The sequence below is a fragment of the Silurus aristotelis genome, assembly GCF_946808225.1.
Source record: "Silurus aristotelis genome assembly, chromosome: 28".
Classification (NCBI taxonomy): Eukaryota; Metazoa; Chordata; class Actinopteri; order Siluriformes; family Siluridae; genus Silurus; species Silurus aristotelis.
In genome coordinates this window covers 10,715,337-10,734,834 of record NC_139601.1, presented here as the reverse complement: position 1 = coordinate 10,734,834, position 19,498 = coordinate 10,715,337, and the positions used below count along the sequence as shown (strand labels likewise).

Below are 19,498 nucleotides of genomic sequence, written 5' to 3'. Positions count from 1 at the left end.
TGTAACAGTCTGTGTAAATAATTTCTTTCTAGTTTAAAAGTCAATACTATTTATGTGTATTAAGGCCCCACACTATCTGTAATAGATGTTGTTGAAAATAATACTTTTTAAAAGGTTAATACGCTAATATATTCGTACAGTGATGAAGATAAAAAAAAGAGGGAAAAGAAAGAGATTACAAGATGGATGAAGGGAAAGATAGACTGTCCATATAACATTCCATAGACTGTTTAACAAATATTATCTGTTCAAAACACATTTTTGTTGAATTTTCTTTTTTTTATGGTTCAGATTAAACAAATTTAAGAGCAATGGAAAGGGTAAACCATTTTCATGTAAGTAAAAAGGTAAAGCACTGAGATGTGCTTAATATGTGCTTTGAGATTGAACATTTCTAGGTCACTTTTAAGCTGCCTATGTGATTTCCTATTCTGTTTTCTATCATTTTCAACTCTCAATGTTCAGAAACTCATAAAACATAAAAATACATTTTCCATGTTTTTAAAACCTTATGGTTACTGGAAGAGCTTTTAACAGCCTATAATTTCTTACTACACTGCTGGGCTTCAACTGAATAAATGGAGTTTAAAGTGATGACATATTAATGACAAACAGTCTGCCTTTAAAATTTTTTTCCACTGTATTATCATAAGCATTTCAAGTCAAGTCAAGAAGCTTTTATTGTCATTTCAGCCATATAAAGCTGATGCATTACACAGTGAAATGAGACAAAGTTTCTGCAGTACCCTGGTGCTACAAAAAACAATAGGTTACAGTTCGTAACCATGGTTCTCTGAAACATCGAGTGGAGAGATCCACCTATGAAAAGGGCATCCGTACCTGACCTCTGCAGAAGCATCCAATTGCACCAAATCTGGCTTGACAGACAGGAGCGCGTGCACAATTGCAGGTAAGGGAACGCCTCTTACCTGAGTGCACAAAGCAACTGCATGTGCTACCTTTCCTCGCTTCTCTTGCAGCAAGCGGGGCAAACTTGGTGGATCTCTCCACTCGATGTTTCAGAGAACCGGGGTTACGAACAGTAAACTATTGTTCTCTTCAATCATCTCGTGTTCAAGATCCACCTATGGGAGATATAGACAACTCCCCGGTTGGCCAATACACTCACAGCAAGGCCCTGCAAGCCAGAGGACGACCCTCATGGTGGTGCTCGGCACGTCACAGAGTAGCAGACCTCACACACTGTGAGGGTGAAAAATCCAGCCGTGAAAAACAAGAGATGTGGTAACATTCACGCTGAAACCCTGGTGACACCCAACATGCCGCATCCAAAAAAACGTTGATATACATGTCATTGGACCAATCTGGGTGACAGGAAAGGGTACAGACTATCATGCTTGAAAACATGCATAACTGGGCTGGGCAGTCAGGGTTAAAAGGAGTGCAGGCCTAGTAGCACAAGGCTATGAAGAGCCCACACTTAAGACTGCATGAACCACCTTGGTCTGGGTAACATCAAGCCGGCAGTACCTGACAAAGGTATTTGGAGAGAACCAGCTTGCAGCGGCACTAATGTCCTGCAAGGGAACCCCTCAAAACAGAGCCCAAGAAGCAGCCAAGCCTCTAGTGGAGTGAGATCTGAGGCCACCTGGAGGCTGCACTCCCTTAGATTCATATGCAAAGGAGGTGTTGCTTACAGATGGGATTCCCCTTGTTGGTGGGGCTTGGGTCAAGAGACAAAGAGCTGGTCGCTTCTTCTAAATGGGTTTGTCCTGTCGATGTAACTCTGCACGGCACACAAATGGCATAAAGCATTCAGCCTCTGGTCCTCTGCAGAGGAAAAAAGAGGAGGGTGAAAAGCGGAGAGCTCAGTCACACCACCAGTGAAAGCTGGGAAGCATTTAGGCATGAAGGCTGGGTTAGGCCTGAGCAAAACTTTATCTCCATTGAGCAAGAATTTGGTGCACGAGAAATTAACCAAAAGTGCATCCAAATCACTGACACATTTGGCAATAGCCAATGCCAGAAACACAAGGCCAGGACCTCCAGCACCATGGAGAGGTCCCGTTCTGGTAAGGAGTGGTGAGCACCCTTCATAAATCTACGGATAAGGGGGTGTTGCCCCACCGTAATGCCGCCAAACTCAGCATGACACGCAGTGATAGACCTTAATCGTAGAAAAGGTTCTGCCACGATCGATAAGGTCCTGCAAGAAGCCCAAAATATCAGCGACTTAGCACAGATATTAAATGAGCTGGTCCCTCTTGCACCACTCCTCGAACACACGTTACTTACAATCATAGAGGAAACGCGTGGAAGAGACCCTGGCATTCTAAATAGTGGCAATAAAATGAGGGCGAAGCCCCAAAGTGTTTAAATTCGTCCTCTTATGGGCCAGGCCCAGAGAGCCACCCTGTCTGAGTGAGGATGGGAGATCTCCGCGTTCGCTTGGGCCAGGAGCGGGTTTACCCTCAACAAAAGATCTGCGCCCCTGTTCAGAATGCCCGGGACAACTGCCTGTGAGCTAGAGCATGAAGCTTGAAGGTGCGCATCCTGCCTTGACGGTTGATATGTGCTACAGCTGTCGTATTGTCACAGCACACCAGCCCATGATGCCCCTGCAAGCGGGGCAGGAATTGATTTAAACCTTCCACATATTAAGGCGCTACTCTAGCAGGGTGCTGCTAAGGCGGCATCTGTCGTCACCACTTTCCTCAGCTTGATCGCCCCAAGAGGGGTCCCATGCACGTAAAACTCTGCGGCTCTCCAGTGGTGCAGCATCACCGTGACATAACAGCAAAGATCGCACAATAGGCTGAGATAAAGAGATAAGGTCCACTTCATGAAAAACCTCATTTTTAGAAGGCCTAAAGGCAAAACATAGACAGCTGAAGCCATAAGACCCTGTAATCTGAGACATGTGCGATACTGTACCCTCACCCTTTCCCTGGCCTGCGAGAGACAATTCATGAAGGAGGAAATGTGCTTCTGCGACAGGCGGACGCGCTTCGTAAAGGAATTTAGCTCCAAACCCAAGCATATGACATCCTGAGTGGGAGTGAAATTGCTCTTGCTCACATTGACTCTGAAACAGTGCGTGAGCACACGGGCAGTGTTTCAAATCACTTTCTCTCTTGAATTGGCTTTAATCAGCCTATCTTCTATGTAGGTCAGGATCCTGAGACCCACTGTTCTCAGCGCACACAGACAGAAAGTCCTTGGACTCAGTGCGAGCCCTAACGGAAGGACCGTGAATTCGTAACACACGCCTTGGTAGGTTAAACTAAAAAATCTCATGTGCGGAGGATAAATGCTTAAATGGAAAAAAGCATCACTCTAGTAACGCAGTTACTTTTGACAGTAACTAATATTGTAACACGTTACTTTTTAAATAAAGTAACTACCGTTACCATATGGTTCGTTGTGCGTTACTTTTTTAAATGAATTAATTTTGGCTGAAGTGTAGACTAAAGTCTAACCTGTTTACAGCAGCGACGCATTGTAGGATTGGTGGATAAGAACCACTGTAAACACTAAGAAGACGCACTGTGGGCGTGTTTCCATTTATTCAAGTATGTGCGGCAATAATGGTGAGTCGAGGTGAGAGCAAGACGAGTTTCTCAAAGTGGAAATATGCTCTTTATTTCACTTTAGTTAAACATAAAGACAAATGTAAGCTGTGTCTTTCTGGTTCAAGGGTCATATCTACTGCGATAAACAGCAACTCCAATCTGTCGAAGCTCCATGCCTCGACGAAGCTAGAAGCTCACCCGGTGTTATGTTGTACATTGTTGATAGTTTTCATACTTAAGCTGTGAAATTTACATTTTTAGGGACCCAACAGCAGCAGAAGCCACTTTAGTTTTTGATCTGAAAATATTATTCAGCTTGTTTTGTTATTTATTTCAGAAATCCTTCTGATATATTCAGTTTGTGCTGGTCTGACTTAAATAAAATAGTGTTTAAAAATTACTTTGTGTTTAAGTCAGTTTTGTGTTTGTATAGACCATAACACATAAAAAGGCATTAATGGGAACATTGAAGAAGGTTCTTTAAAAAATTTACTAAAAAGTTACTTTTAACAGTAAGGCATTACTTTTTGGTGTAAGTAATCAACAAAGTAATTGAGTTCTTTTTTGAATGAAGTAACTAGTAACTGTAACTAGTTATTATTTTTTAGTAACTAGCACAACACTGATTCTGATCCGGAATAGGACAGAGAGCACCGTCTTTTTTTTGGGACCAGAAAATAGCAAGAGTAAAAGCCCTGATTGCTTAGGTGCGGGGCTACAACACGAACCGCCCCCTTCTCGAGGAGGGATGAGATTTCATCTTTTAGAATGTAAGCGGAGCTCTCGTCTGTGTGGGATGAAATAACTCAGTTGAAACACGGGGATGCCCTGGCAAACTAAAGTCTGTAACCCCTCGGGATTTTGTAAATCACCCATTCGGGAGCTAAAACAGACAGCCACCCCGTCACGTGACTCCCAAGCGTCCATACGCAGCCTGGTGGACTGCAAAGAGTCGATCCGGGCGGATTGCTCATCAAAGGTGCAATGGCGCCATCTAGTGGTCAAACTAAGGTGGTGACATGCGGTCTGTGAAGAAATTCTCTCTCAGAAATGAATTCATTTGATTTGTTTGCTTTTTCAATCTTTTTTGTGTTTTGTAAAACACTGGGGCCATAGTCTTTATTAAATTTGTGAGAGGAGTGTGAAGGGGACTGTGTGGTAGCACTACTTGCGCACTTTTTCTCACATCCTTCCCCTCTGGAATAGGGAAACGCGCTCTGGACGACACAGGAAACAGTGAAGCCTGTGCGAAACAGAGATCGGCACTCGCCGGTGAGGCGGGGCTGATCCCGCCGAAATAGAGCCTCCGTCTTGTGGACAGGTAAACCTGGAGGGCAGAACAGGTGTCCAGGGGGGCTGGTTTCCCATGAACATAGACCAAAAACCCCCTGTGGCTGAGCATCAGGCCGGCCGTTTACGTTTAGAACAGAAGAAGCGGGGTTAGGGGGCTAACGGCCGTGACAAAGGAGATCTAGCAGGGGTGGGGCCACTCTGCTGAGCCGGTGGTTTCCCACAGGGTTTGTTAGTTCTGCCAGCATAGTGGGAATGGCGTCCCACAGCAGAAGCGTTAGGCGGTCCGCACTGAGGGCGTCTGGTGCGACACCGGCTTCTTAGGAAGACTCAGTTTGAAGGCGTTATCCTCCTTCTTTTTATCATCACAGCGCCGCTGCATTAGCACAACAGCAGGGCCAAAAAGAAAATGTCCAGGCTCAACCCGGTGCTCCTGCGATACGACGCTTCTCACTATGGGGTACACCGGATAGATTGAGCCACATCGTTCTTCAACCACTGATAAAGCCATAGAGCGCCCGCTTGCTTGGACAGCTTGACAGGCATTGCAGAGAACAAGATCGTGAACTGTAACGATTTCCTTTCAGAGATCGGATGATCCTTTCCCCAGTTGTTGTCCCAGATCAAGCAGGAGTTCAGCCTGATACGCGGACAACAGCGAGGAGACGTTGAGAGCGCTTATCAAAAACCCGAGGCTTCATACGAAGGCTGATGAATGGACGTGGAGAAGCTTTCAATCTTGCCTGGTTGATCAGGACAGGCTTGGATGGGGCCAACAGCCCGCCCTGAGATGGGTTAAGGTGTCTGGCGATGGAAGGCTCAATAACAGAGGGGGGTCACCCATGCCGAGACTTGCCATATCCTTAACCTCAAGCCATGCAAGACCGTGTTTCAGATTGAGCGGATCTCCCCAGCAATACTTCATGTGTTTTGCACATGCAGGGAGGATGGCAAGAAGCTGCTTTTTAGTGCCGGAAGGAGGTCCCAGAAGCTTATCATCGTACACGTTTTACTTCTCATCCATAGCATTCAGGAGAGCCGGCCATTCGATACGGAGGCATGCGGCAGCGCGTTTACAAAGCTCCAGCAGTACTGATTGAGGCAGGGCAGAGGGAACCTGAGGGGCCACAGACATCAAGGAGGTCTGCCTCGCCTTCATCCCTGGAACCGGTTGGTCCGTCGGGGAAACGGTTGGCAATAAATCCTCAAATGAGGACAGGCACAGGTCGGCACAGTTTGAGGAAGCTGCACTATGGGAGGCCCCCGGGTGCGCAGCGGCATTGCCTTTTCCCCCCTCGGAGTCGGACAACTCAAAGTCGACACACTGCGAAGCGGATGTTTTGAGCCTGCGACGCAGGAGCCTGTTCGGGGCGCTAGACAATGGCTACAGGTCTCTGGAAGGTCGATAGTTTCCTGCACATGTTTGACCTAGGCAGACAATGCAGAAGGGATGGGAATCCCTAGCACCGTTGAGTGTGGCGCATGCAGCCGGGCAGGCTGGCGACAGGTTGTCCACCGGTGTAGCCTGTGCCGACTTAGAAAGCGCCATGAAAAAGATTAAGAAGTAAGCGGGCAGCCTATAGAAAAAGGTGCGAGTGTGGGCGGCTCGCGAAAGCTAACCTGGCTAAGGACGAGCCCGTCTGGCGGAAGCTGAGCAGAAGATATGGCCTTCTGAAGACAAATAGTGTGGTCCAAGAACTACATCACACAACATAAAGCTACATAACACAACATAGAGCTACACCACACAACATAGAGCATACAGACCCAATTTTATATTTACCACAATTTTAAAGACACCAAATTATATTCAGTGCTCTAAATTTCCCCTAGGTGTGAATGTGTCAGCTCATTCAGTTTGTATTAAGGCATTGGGCTCTGGATCAGAAGGTCACAAGTTGCCAAGCACATCACCAAGCTGAAACTGCTGGACCCTTGAGCAAGGCCTTTAAACCTCAACTACTCAATTGTAAGTCACTTTGGATAAGGGCATCTGTCAAATGCTATAAAAATAAATAAATAAGTATTAGTCTACTAGTAAACAAGTATAATATCATTGCTGCTTCTACCACAAATATGTATTTGGAAGCAATCAAGACCTGACTGTAGACTGTAGACTTTTAACTTTAATTCAAAGGGATGTAGAAATAAATAGCATTGTTTAGGAAGAACACATTTTTACATACTTTCACTCATTTTCACAGGCTTAATTTTAATTAGACAAACTAAGTCTGGAACCCATAGACATCACCAAATGCTGAGTTTCTTCTTTCAAATGCTTTGCCAGGACTTTACTGCAGCCGACATCATTTTGGCTGGTAATTTTGTTGGGTAGTGTTAGGAAGGGCATCCAGAGTAAAACATGTGCCAAATCAAATATGCAAATCACGAGCCGTGGCCCGGGTTATCAACGACTGCCACAGGTATTGTTAGCAAACAGGGTACCGGTGGAAATTGGGCTACTGTTGGCCAAAGGAGGAGAAGGTGAGGAGGATGACATCTACAAAGACAGCGGTAAAAGAAGAAGTGTGAGGAGAATGTGTTAAGAAGATGCAGAGAGTATTTGGAGCAGCTGATGACTGAGGAAAATGAGAGCGAGAGAAGGGTATTAGATGTGGAGATGGTGAAGCAGGAAGTGGGTATGATTAGTAAGGAGGAAGTGAGAGCAGCGATTAAGATAATGAAGAGTGGAAAGTCAGTTTGACCAGATGACATACCAATAGAAGCATTGAGATTTTAAGAAGAGATGGCACTGGAATTTTTAACAAGATTGTTCAACAAATCTTGGAAGGTAAAAGGATGCCTTAGGAAGGGAGAAGGAGTGTGCTGGTACCGATCTTTAAGATTAGGAAGATGTGCAGACCTGCAGTAACCACAGGGGAATAAAGTTGATCAGTCACACCATAAAGTTGTGTGAAGAGTAGTGGAAGCCAGGCTGAAAAAAGAGGTGACCATCTGTGAACAACAGTATGGTTTTATGCTGAGGAAATGCACCACAGACGCATTATTTGCTTTGAGAATGTTGATAGAGAAGTAAAGAGAAGGTCAGAAGTTGCATTGTGTGTTAGTGGATCTAGAGAAGGCATACAACAGGATGCTGAGAGAGGAGTTGTGGTATTGTATGAGGAAGTCAGGTGTGGCAGAGAAGTATGTGAGGGTGTTGCAGGACATGTATGAGGACAGTGTGACAGCAGTGAAGCATGCAGTAGGAATGACAGACTGGTTAAAGTTAGAGGTGAAATTGCATTAAGGATCGGCTCTGAGCCCTTTTCTTTTTGCAGTGGTGATAGACAGGCTGATGAATGAGGTCAGACAGGAGTCTCCATGGACTATGATGTTTGCGGATTATATTGTAATTTGTGGTGAGTGTAGGGAGCAGGTTGAGACAAGCCTGGTGAGGTGGAGGTACATACCGGAAAGAAGGGGATCAGGGTATATCGGTAGGAGAATGCCGAGGATGGAGGTGCCAGGAAGGAGAAAAAGAGGAAGGCCAAGGAGAAGGTTTATGTATGTGGTGAGGGAAAATATGCAGGTAGTTGGTTTGAAAGAGGCAGATGTTGAAGACAGAGTAGTATGGAGATCTGCTGTGGTGACCCCTAATTGGAAAAGCCGAAAAGAGAAGAAGAAGAATTCTAAACTGTTCTTTCACTTCTAGAATGTTAACAGTGGTTTGCACTTTGATGTTAACCCACTGTAGATACATACAGATGTCTGTTTCTTGTAGACATAGTGAGAGTTTTAATCACCAGATACCACATGCAAATTCAACACTCTCGGTATCAACTCCAGAAATGTATCTACATAATTTGTAATTAGTCAAATGTCCAAGTATTTCCAAGAAGTAATATCTAAAAATACTGTAATTTCTAAACAAAAAGTACTATTTCAAAGATTGTATTCGACCCAATCTGGCAATTCAACAAATTACACAAGTACACAATTTTTTAAGATTAAACAGGCAGTGGATCTGAGTAATATTAATTTTGATATAAAGAATGTACTGTAATTATGACAAATGGAGTAACAAGTGGCAGCACTAGTGGAAATGTTAATTGGACCATCAAATCAATTTGAAATGGATGCTGCCTGCGGTTTTGGGAGGAAAATAGCAATTAGCAATAGCAATAGCTTAGAAGATAACTTGTTGGCTAGTTCATTATTTTCAATCGAAATGAGTTTATTGTTTATTTCAGCATTCTTTTTTGTTCTTTTTCATTAATGAGTCAATACAAATTACAAACATATTCAATACATTTTTTTTAATAAGTTGTATTTTTTCTACTCAATAAAAAAAAATTAGTTTTATTGTGTGATTGGCTATTAATGTAAGTTGTATTATGTAATGTATTATGATTTGGCTTCTCCTTCAGTACAGCCTATGCGAGTCAGGTATGTTTTTGCAATCCTCTGATATACATTTATAATGTAAAATGCATTATATTAAATAAAAATATTACAAATTACTAATTTGTTACTAATTACTAAAATGTTAATGTCTGTGTTTTTCTTTTAGTGGTTTAAAGGATATTCCAAGTTTATTAACAAATGTTAATAATTAATTAATAATATGTACGTGTGTTTGTGTGATGTTGCAAATTTAGGGAGTGGTTTCTCCCTCTGAATAAAAGTTTTATTTATGCCATTATGGAGGACTTAGTCGGTGTAAATATTATTTTGTAAAATAAATGTGTGTAGTTTTGATATTCAAATCAAAACAACTCTTGTTACATTCTTATTGGTGCCTTAAAATAACAATTAACTTGGAATTACTGTTTTAATGGTAAAGGCTTAATACAGTAGTTTTTCTTATAAATCTTTCAGCTAAGAAACTACTAATCTGAGGGTGCATGTGTTTACTTTGTCCTGAATATGTTTATTGTTTTTTTTGTACCTTTAGTATAACATCATTTTAAATGAGTATTTTATAATGTACTAATTTTATTACATAATTAAATTGTTTTATGTGATCGTCTATTTTTGTGAAACATAAATGTAAACAAAAGAGTTTTTTTTCTATAACAGGACTTCACCTCCAAAATAGTCCTCTTGCACAGCAATGCAGCACTCTCAGATCTCCGCAACAGTGTCAAAACGGCAACCATTGAGCTGGAACCTCGTTAAAGGGCAAAATACTCAGAAGCCAAATCTGGCAAGTAGAGTGGGTGTTGAAGTGAGAACTTGTGGATTGTTTTCTAACGATCATCATGCACAAGTTGCCAAATGGTTTCGACATTTTCGCTCTTTAAGCGCGGGTGCCACTCAAAACACCACGAACAACTCATTGCAGCATCAAACGCATATCATGTCAAAAGTCTTTGTGGCAGTTTTGCCCAGTTTCACACAGAATTTCACTAGTTCTCTTTGTTTTCTTTCTTTCTAACTGTCCATGAATAAATTGCAGACATGGTAACACACATGGTCAGAATAGCACCAATTAGCACCATTAGCCTAGAAATGTTTTGATACCTCCTCGTAATAAAAATAAAAAATAATCTCCAAACAGGATTGTGACTAAAGAGAGTGAGCAAAGAGAGTTTTCTGAGGGTGTAAGTGTGTTTCCCCTGTCTTGTGTTTAATAAACTGCAGATGTAGTCCACCAAATAGCCAGTTGTCAGTGGCTTGTTTGTGGTACTGAGAGGGAATTCAGCTCCACACTGATTATGTGTCTGTGATATGTGCTTGCTGAAGATCCAGCTTCTGAGAGCTGCGCATAAACAGAGAGACCTTAGAGGTTGCTGGAACTCCTACCCCATTACCCACAGGTAGTATAAGTGTCCTCTTGACTGGTGTGCATTATAATTATCAGTTATATGGCTTTCGAGCAAGAAAGTAGCCTGGGTGCGAAAGACAGTTATTGACTGCAACAATGTCACAGAACAAGAGCAAATGGGTTTGTTAATCTTGAAGCGCTTTAAATCCTTTTGATGATATAGACTAAAACAAATGAAAAGAACAAGCTCCCCATGTAATATTAATAGCCTTTTCTTTGAAAATAAATAAATAAATAAATATAGACAAGAAATAGAGCCTTTCCAAAACCTGTCTGCTGCTTCCTCATGTACTAACCATCTTGTGAAGTGTCACAAGTAGAATTTATTTTCTTTCTCAATCTTTAACAATACCATAACAAGGCACTTGTTTGGATTTTCAAGGGGAATAAAAGAACTGGCCATTATATACAGCCACAGCCAACCAGAAGCTTCTAAAAGCGATGCCAACTGTTTTTGGAATCTTCCAACATGGTGTATTTAAACAAATTATTGGGATTTTTGAAATAAATCAGTATCTATCATTATTTTTCAAAATATCTCTGGTGTAAACAAAGTGTAAATGTTGAAAAAATTGAATTAATTTTGGTATCAGCTGTACATCCACCAACAAACCAACAAATGTGACAGAAAAAGGCAAAAGATCAAAGTCTGTTTTTGACTTGCTGAAAATTAGCTTGATAGCTCTACCAGTACTAGCATATGCAGGTTTTGCCTCTCTGATGAAAGGCTATACTTACTTGGAGCCATACTTAGTCAAAACAAGATCATGTTAAAAGCAAAGCAAGAAACAAAAAATGGGGAAAGGGGGAAAAAAATGACAAAATAATCTCTTTTCTCTCTATTTTTTTCTGTGAATTGCAGTCTGGTCCTCTGATTACTTTTGCTAAGTGGTACATCTTTTAGTTTAAAATTATATAGTGTGATACTTTCACTCCTGCACTGTACAGATTGTTGATGTCACTGCTGATGTTGTTTAATGCGTCAGTGAAACTGAATTGAAATACTGAGCTCATTTCAATAGTAGATCTAGTCGGGTTTATTTTAACTGTGTAACCAAAACATAGAACCCTCTATGTCCATATAGCTTCAGATCCACTGCTGTGTATTGTATTTTAAGGAATACTCTTTTAATTTTCTGTGTATTGCAGAACCAATAATTAGATCTCATCTGTTAGCTGATTGTTTGATATCCAAAGTGTGTGGAAGACTGACAATGAAGTTTCATCAAACTGATAATCCTTATGCATTCTCTTTGCTGCTACATGGAGAACAATACCAGACTGACTGTCAGCTTATTTTGCATTGCCCTTTTGTGTGATGAATATTCTCGGTGTGTGTGTGTGTGTGTGTGTGTGTGTGTGTGTGTGTGTGTGTGTGTGTGTGTGTGTGTGTGTGTGTGTGTGTGTTTTCTGAGTTCCAGTCTCATGGGTTTACCATTTCTGTTGGAATCAAAACATGCTACTGTGATGAAATAAATTCTGCAAAAACACATTGAGTGAATCAATAGATCTCTTGAGGGCAGTGATACCACCCCACCACAGCTTACAGTTTTTATATGCAGTTGGGCAAGTTTCAAGCTGTCGAGCTGTCCAGTCTCAGTATGCTGATATTTTTCGATTAGTAGTGAAATGGACAGGCATCAGGCACCCCAATGAATGCACATTTGCCATCTACATGCATCTAATTTTCCAGTTCTGCATATAATGTAAGCATAAAGTTCTGTGGGATTGCAATCTCTGAGCATAGTAAAAGAAGTAAATGTGCAAAGCAAATTGCTAGAATTAGATTTGCTTGGGCTTAGCACAGCATGAGGAGCAAAATAAATCAAAACTGGTTGAGGAAATAGTGAAAAATACTTACTTGAAAATATAAACAAGGACAATATTTTTTTGGAAACACTGTACATTAAAAGTAAACATTTTTAACTGAAGAGATTAAATGATTAATTTAAATGTCATATTAAATGAATTATTAATTTTTTTTTATTAAGTCTTACTGTACATATAACTAATATAGGTTACTAGAAAGATTATCTTTTAAAATGTGGGTGTCACACAGTCATGCATATATATCTAACTAAGAGTAACTAAGAGTATAAGTATTAAAATAAAAAAAAATAAAAATCATACTTAAATAATTTTTTTTGTTTTTTGTTTTGTTTTTTTGTAATTTTTTTGCCTTCTTCCTCGCCTAAGAAGAAGGCATATGTTTGTCATTTTCATCATAAAATTTCAGATATTTGGGCATAGCATGTTAAGACAGCCTGGGAAGCTATGAACCGGGCATGTTGATCCATATGGCTGGTCAATGGCATGGGCAAAAGAGCAGTTTCCTTTAAGAACTGAAGTCCTTTGCAACATCATTTATGAGGCATAATGTAAAGACATTTGTATGCAGACTAAATAAACATACCGTAATTTCCGGACTATTAAGCGCACCCAAATATAAGCTGCACCCAATGAATTTGAAAGATTAAAAGATGAAAGATTTATATTTTGAACATAAATACGCTGCACCTGTCTATAAGCTGCAGGTGCCTACATTGACAACTAATGAACATTACACAGGCTTTAACGAAAGACAGTGTCTTTTAAACGGCTTGTATCTAAACAGTAGCCTACCAAGAAAGTCATTGTTCACTGTCTTCCTCCTTCCTTTCACAACAATTTCTCTCGGGAGTTTATCTTTTGGCATCTTCATGCGTTTAAAAATCACCATCGGTGAAGCTTTTCTCCCGATGCCGTGCAGCTCAGAACACAGGTGAAGTGCGTTTTTTCATGCCCGGTTGTTTTCAGCGTGACAAATGATACGCATTTCCTGTTGACAGTCCGAGTGAGCGTCAGGTCAAACGTCAGAGGAACCTCATCCATATTTATGATGTGGTGCGGCCCGATTCAGTGGGAGCGCATCTGATTTAATATAAAGAGTTTCATTGGTTCACATGAACCCGTTCGGCAATGTCATTGGTCTAATGTTATCGGGCTCAGTTTTTTGTCTTGAAGCTTGTGAAACCGGGAAAAACCCAGGAAAAAAATCCATAAATAAGCCGCTTTGTTGTTTAAGCTGCGGGGTTCAAAGCTTGGGAAAAAAGTAGCGGCTTATAGTCCGGAAAATACGGTACATAAGAAAAAGCTGGAAAACAGCATACAGAAACTTGAAATATAATATAAATGTTCAGAATTAAACTGAGAAGATTTTGTCAACACAATCATTTGCACAGAAGTTTAATAATCAAATTCTTATAGATATAACAAGAAACAAGGGGATGAAATCAGGAAAATATACAAATGACAAGAAACATTCAATGGACACATGACACCAAAACAAAGCACAAGTGCTTGTTACCATGGAAACTGTGATAAAAAGGGGGGCATGATCGCCGACACTAACAACAAGTTTTTAAGCGTAAGCACAACATTGCATCCCTTGTATTTTTGGTTCATTCACATTCAATTTGACATTACAGCATTCCACACAGGTTGCGTCATGGGAAAAGCTGGATTCATGTTGCATATTAACAATTGTTGGCACATGTTGCCTGATCATCCTGAGCTCAGCTGATAAAATAAAACACTTTGCACTCTTTTGGGTAATACCTACTATTAGGTGCTTTTATATATGTCTTTTATGTACATATGTTTAAAATATATCTTGAACAACTCTTAATACTTTAAATGCCAAATTCAACAGGCTGTAAAAGTATACATAAGAAATAGGTGTTAAGTTGAACAGCTGGGACGATGACAGTAAAAAGGCTGACACCAAGAAAACTACATTTGTCTTCATCATTCTACTTTTGTGTGTATTTAATGTCTTTATAAAGGAAATTAATTTGTAACCTGAAAGCCTATATTAATCATGACATACACTATATTTCAATGTCAGTTGAGACAAATATTGAGAAGGCCTTCAAAAAGGCCTTTAGGGGCTTCATTCTTCATTCATGCATTTATATAACAATGTGTGAAAAACAACTTTCTAAGAAGTTAGACAATTCATAAAGGAGTTTTAGGAAAGTATCAAAATACACTAAATACGATAGAATGCATTTTGTCCTTGTAAAAATGTCAGGCATCATTTAAGTGTTTATTCAAATGTATCTAAACTATAAATCAAATGTGCTAATGTATAAGAAAATGATCCTGTAAACACTTCATGATTTCAGAGTTACACAGCAGGTAATTATATTGTGATCTGGAATTACCTTTAATTAACTAGAGAAACATAAAAGATCATAGCTCAGGTTCATTTTAACACATTATTTGACTTCACATGTCTTCTAAAGGATTGCTTCAAAGCAGTGAGCTTCTATTTAGTGTTTTTTCTAGCTTTGAATGTAGTGCTTTGCTAATTAATTACATCAATAATAAATATCAAATGAATAATAAAATGTTGTGCTATTTTCCTGAACCAGTGCCAGTAGGTTTTTCTTTTCACTGTTATGTGTGCCACCTCTTTTGTTTTGTATTTGTCTATGTATTTGTATATTGTCTAGCACAGCGGTCCCCAACGTTTTTTGCGCCACAGACCGGATTAATGTCGAACAATATTTTCACAGACCGGTTTAATGTCAGACAATATTTTCACAGACCGGCCTTTAAGGTGTGGCGGATAAATACAACAAAATAAAACGATACGATCGGCATAAAAACTGGAATTTTCTAAATATAATAATAAACGTGAATCCACTGTTGTTTTTTGTTAATTTTGCTGGCTTGGGGCTTTAAATTTTTTGCTGGCTTGCAGCCCCTTTAAGAAGGTAGCAAATGTAATTAAGACATGTGACCCAGGGGAAGCATCTTAACATGCATCAAGAGTGAGTCATAGACAGATGTGGGGAGAGAATCCGGTAATTTTCCAAAATAAAACATCCTTTAGAATCAGATAATAAATAAAACAGAAATAATGTAAGTTATGTATTCTTTCTGTACGGCCCATTACCAATTGACCCATGGACTGGTGCCAGTCTGTGACCCAGGGGTTGGGGACCATTGGTCTAGCACATTAAAGAAAAAAATCATAAATCATAAATGTCATGTCATATAGCAATTAAAACCTATAAATGACATTTGCTTTGTTGTTATATAAACATGAGAAGAAAATATATTATTACTTTACCTGAATTGTATGTGTATTGCATTATATGGATCTACATTACAAATCTATAATCTCCTCTCATCTATCCATAAAATCTTTTAATCTACTTTTAATTTAACCAGAAGTGTCACCTCCTGAGTTTTGCCATAAGACTTTAATAGCTCCAGCAATGCTCTATACTGGATATGGGTGATTTTTTTTTTTTTTTTATGAAGTATTGTAAATGCCTATGTACACTATAAAATCCTTTGTACCATTCCATATTTATTTTATCTCACAGGGAAACTTTTCCAGGTTTTATCTGTTTCAGTAGTAGATCATGCGTCTGTTGATGATTATTTCATAAATGAAATGTAAATTCAATGGGCAGACAGATGTCTGTGTTTTTCTCTCTGCAATTACAGAGCAAGCACCATGTTGTGTTAGCAATGCATATTGCAAGTGAAATTGGATCATATTAAAATAACAATGTTTAGTCTGTCTACTCATTTTATGTTAAGTGCGTCATATGCTGCCAGGGTGATCCATTTGAGAACAGTGTATTAACATTAAAAACGTTCAATCAGCAAGTCCTGGGAAAAAAGGACATAGACGCCTGAACAAAATTATAAGACACCTCAGCCAGAAACAAGGTTTTAGGAACACAATGCATCAAATCTCACTGTAGCATGCAAAGCCTTAAAAAAAGTGTCCCCACTCCCCAGTCTACTCTGCAGTTGCTTGGATGTCTATTTCCCAGATATTGCAGATGGCAGATAATCCAAAATCCTGGCTCTGATATAAGCAGGATTTAACTCAACCATGAGAGAAAACATCAAGTGAGGCTCCAGAGTGAGTGAGGTTTGTTCAAAGAACAAACATACCGTCATATCCGCATATATTTCTCTCTCTTTTTTTTTTTTTAGGTCGAAACTGCTCTTAATTTTCACCTTGGGGCAAAAGGTAAGTCTAAAGAAAATAGAACTATTGGCAGCTGCTGTACACTGTTAATATAGTTGCTTTTATGAATAAGGTTTTGATTTTTAATTCAGTTACTACTATGAAAAAAATGACAATATTGATAACAGATAAAAGAAATTGGTACAGAATGTTTCCACAAACATTAAAGATTATATGATTGCACCAATGCTTTTGATGATAATATTTTTTTTTCAATGCTTTCACAATGTACATTCCTCAGTAGTGAAGTACACCATGTGTGTCCCTCACAATAGTGACATAAAATATATAGCGTAAAAAATGATTTTGATAAGAACTGATTTTTTTTTCTTAGTAAGTAACACTTGGTTTTCTTTTTCTTCTTTTTTGCTTAGTGTTTTATTAAAATGAGTAATGGACTATATTTAGTCTATTTTTCACCACCAGTTGTGGGGATTACAAAAGCTTTGGCAAAAGCTGTGGCGAGATGCAGATGGCGAGTAAAATCTAGGCCAGCATTACTAATACAAAAAGCATTTTAATCAACTTAAAAATCATATTTATAGACTATATATGGGTTGCAAAGTATTGGCAGTGTTACAAAAAAGAACAATATTTATTTAATAGTCCCCGATGATAACAAAACCTTTTGTTATGGAAATCAGAAAATGTTTATGTTACACAATTTACTGTAAGGTCTGAAACTTTGCAATCACAATAGCAAACAGTCAGGCAGCTGCTCAGGACACCCTCCGGTAGATGGTAAGCGTAGTATGAGAAAGAAATTGAGCTCTCCATATAAATAGAATCAGCTGCTGAGCTTTCTTATCTTTGTAGTTTTAAATGTTCAGAAGAATTCCTCTGTGACAACGAAGAAACAGGAGCTTTTGACTCTTTCCACAGATGCTCCACCGATGTATTTGATTTGTATAGTGCTTTTAACAACAGACACTGTCCCAAAGCAGCTTTAAACAAATAAATAAATTACTAATATAAATTTTACGTTTATTAATTAGTTCCTATAAGTTTATCCCTAATGAGCAACAGTGGCAATAGTGGCAAGGTTTTCCTAGAGAAAGAAACCTTCAGAGAAACCAGTCTAAAAAGGCAACCAGTTTTCATCTGGGACACACCAAATTCTCTTTCATTTCGGTTTTATCATTCCCGATGAACTGTTGTCTGATGAGCACTTGAATGCAAAACTGTTCATGGCATTTGTAATTAAAAATAATTACAGTACACATACATCTTTAAGATTCTTAAGTTTAAATCTGCTTAGTAACTTAATGGACTTGTACACTGTTCATATGGAACCATCCTCAGGTCTGAAAAGAAGAAAGTGACAGAATCACAGGATCAGGAGCATTTTAACTTGAGAGAGAGAGAGAGAGAGAGAGAGAGAGAGAGAGAGAGAGAGAGAGAGAGAGAGAGAGAGAATAGAGGAGGGAGAGTGAGAGACATGAATTATTAGGGTCATGGATGTCCAAAAGAGTGTTGTCTATGTGGGTGCTTCTGAAGTCAACAATCATCCTACAGTGAGAACTAGATTTTCTTTTCATTTACTTCATTCATTCAGTCAGTTCTCACTATATACTGATTTATCACTCTTGATCACTATACTACCCACAACTGTAGTATTCCTACTGCCATCTTTTCCCATCTTGCTCTTTTTTTATTCACAGCTATAGTCTGCCTTACTTCTAAAAACATAGGGAAATGTGTTTTTATTTTTAAAGATTGTTATGTAAGGGCCATTGTTACCCTTACTGAATAAACAGAATCACTGATCTATTAGCCACCCACTGCCAAGACAGATTGGCAATTAAGTGAGCAGTTTAATAATAATTATATTATTTTAACTGTTCTGTTTAAGATGTTCGTCCCTACCATTCAAAATATTCACCTTTTTTTGATATAATCTAAGATGCAAAAGTTGGCCTTTTTGGATATCCGTACTACAAAGTATTTCTGCACTGATGACCTTACAAAACAATTAAATACTGAACAGTGGATGTAGCATCTTAAAGATGCCACCACAGACCCTAAATGATGCAATTTTGTCATTGTTGAGCCTTTTGCTATCAACAGAATGAAGGATTTCTCTTTTTCAATGGTGAGACACTTCAACTCCTATTGACATTGCATTGATGACATGTCTGTATGCATTGCTTGTTGTTGCAATGATGTAAGGAGGTTCAGAGAAAAAGACCTAATATGCACTTAACACACACAAATCCAGTGAACATGTCACGTTTTGATGGTAGCTATTATGTGAGTAGCAATTACGTCATTCTGAACTGGTTTCACCTCATACAGAAGAAATTAAATTACTAGGGATAATATAAATGAGCAGCAGATTGTCACAGTCATTTCATGTTAGTTGACTGCTCTGTTGCTGAGACAGCTCATATTACATGCTAATTGATGCTTGGTGTGCTATGGATACATACAGTCTGATGTATTTATCATTGATTCATTGATTCATTGACTCATTCATTTTCCTGCCACGTTTTCTGATGTGGGTCACATTCATTCACTAATTTTCATAAGCAGGTAAATTTTAGCACACCTGTACTTCATACCCCTCCAATGAAAAGCAAAAACAGAAGTGGAGACAAGACTTAAAAAGACACAACTCTCACTGTGCACATACAGAGACTGGCTTGCAAAAGTAATGGTCCAGATACCTCATACTTCTGTAGTTTCAGTCACAAAAAAATGTCAAGGCACATGTACATAGGCCTTCACCACATCCATAAAAACATCTACACTACCGTCTCAAACATTGCGCAAGAGTCCAAGAGCTGCTCCACTGCTTTAAGGCTTGCTTAGAACCTCCTCCTCAATTTGAATATTCAAATATCAGACAACTATCATTTTTCTCTCTAA

The 19,498-nt window shown here is 39.2% G+C and overlaps 1 protein-coding gene across 2 annotated transcripts in view; it reads left to right on the top strand.

The window, feature by feature from the left end:
- lactbl1b (lactamase, beta-like 1b) overlaps positions 1-19,498 on the top strand; it is a 97,202-nt gene that overhangs the window by 41,375 nt on the left and 36,329 nt on the right. The window contains exon 1 of one of the 2 annotated variants that reach the window (XM_083534162.1): positions 16,588-16,633. The exons of the other annotated variant lie outside the window; for it this stretch is intronic. The gene's annotated coding sequence lies outside the window, so the exon portion shown is untranslated. Of the gene's footprint in view, positions 1-16,587; positions 16,634-19,498 lie in introns of those variants that run through there. 2 annotated transcript variants of the gene reach the window in all.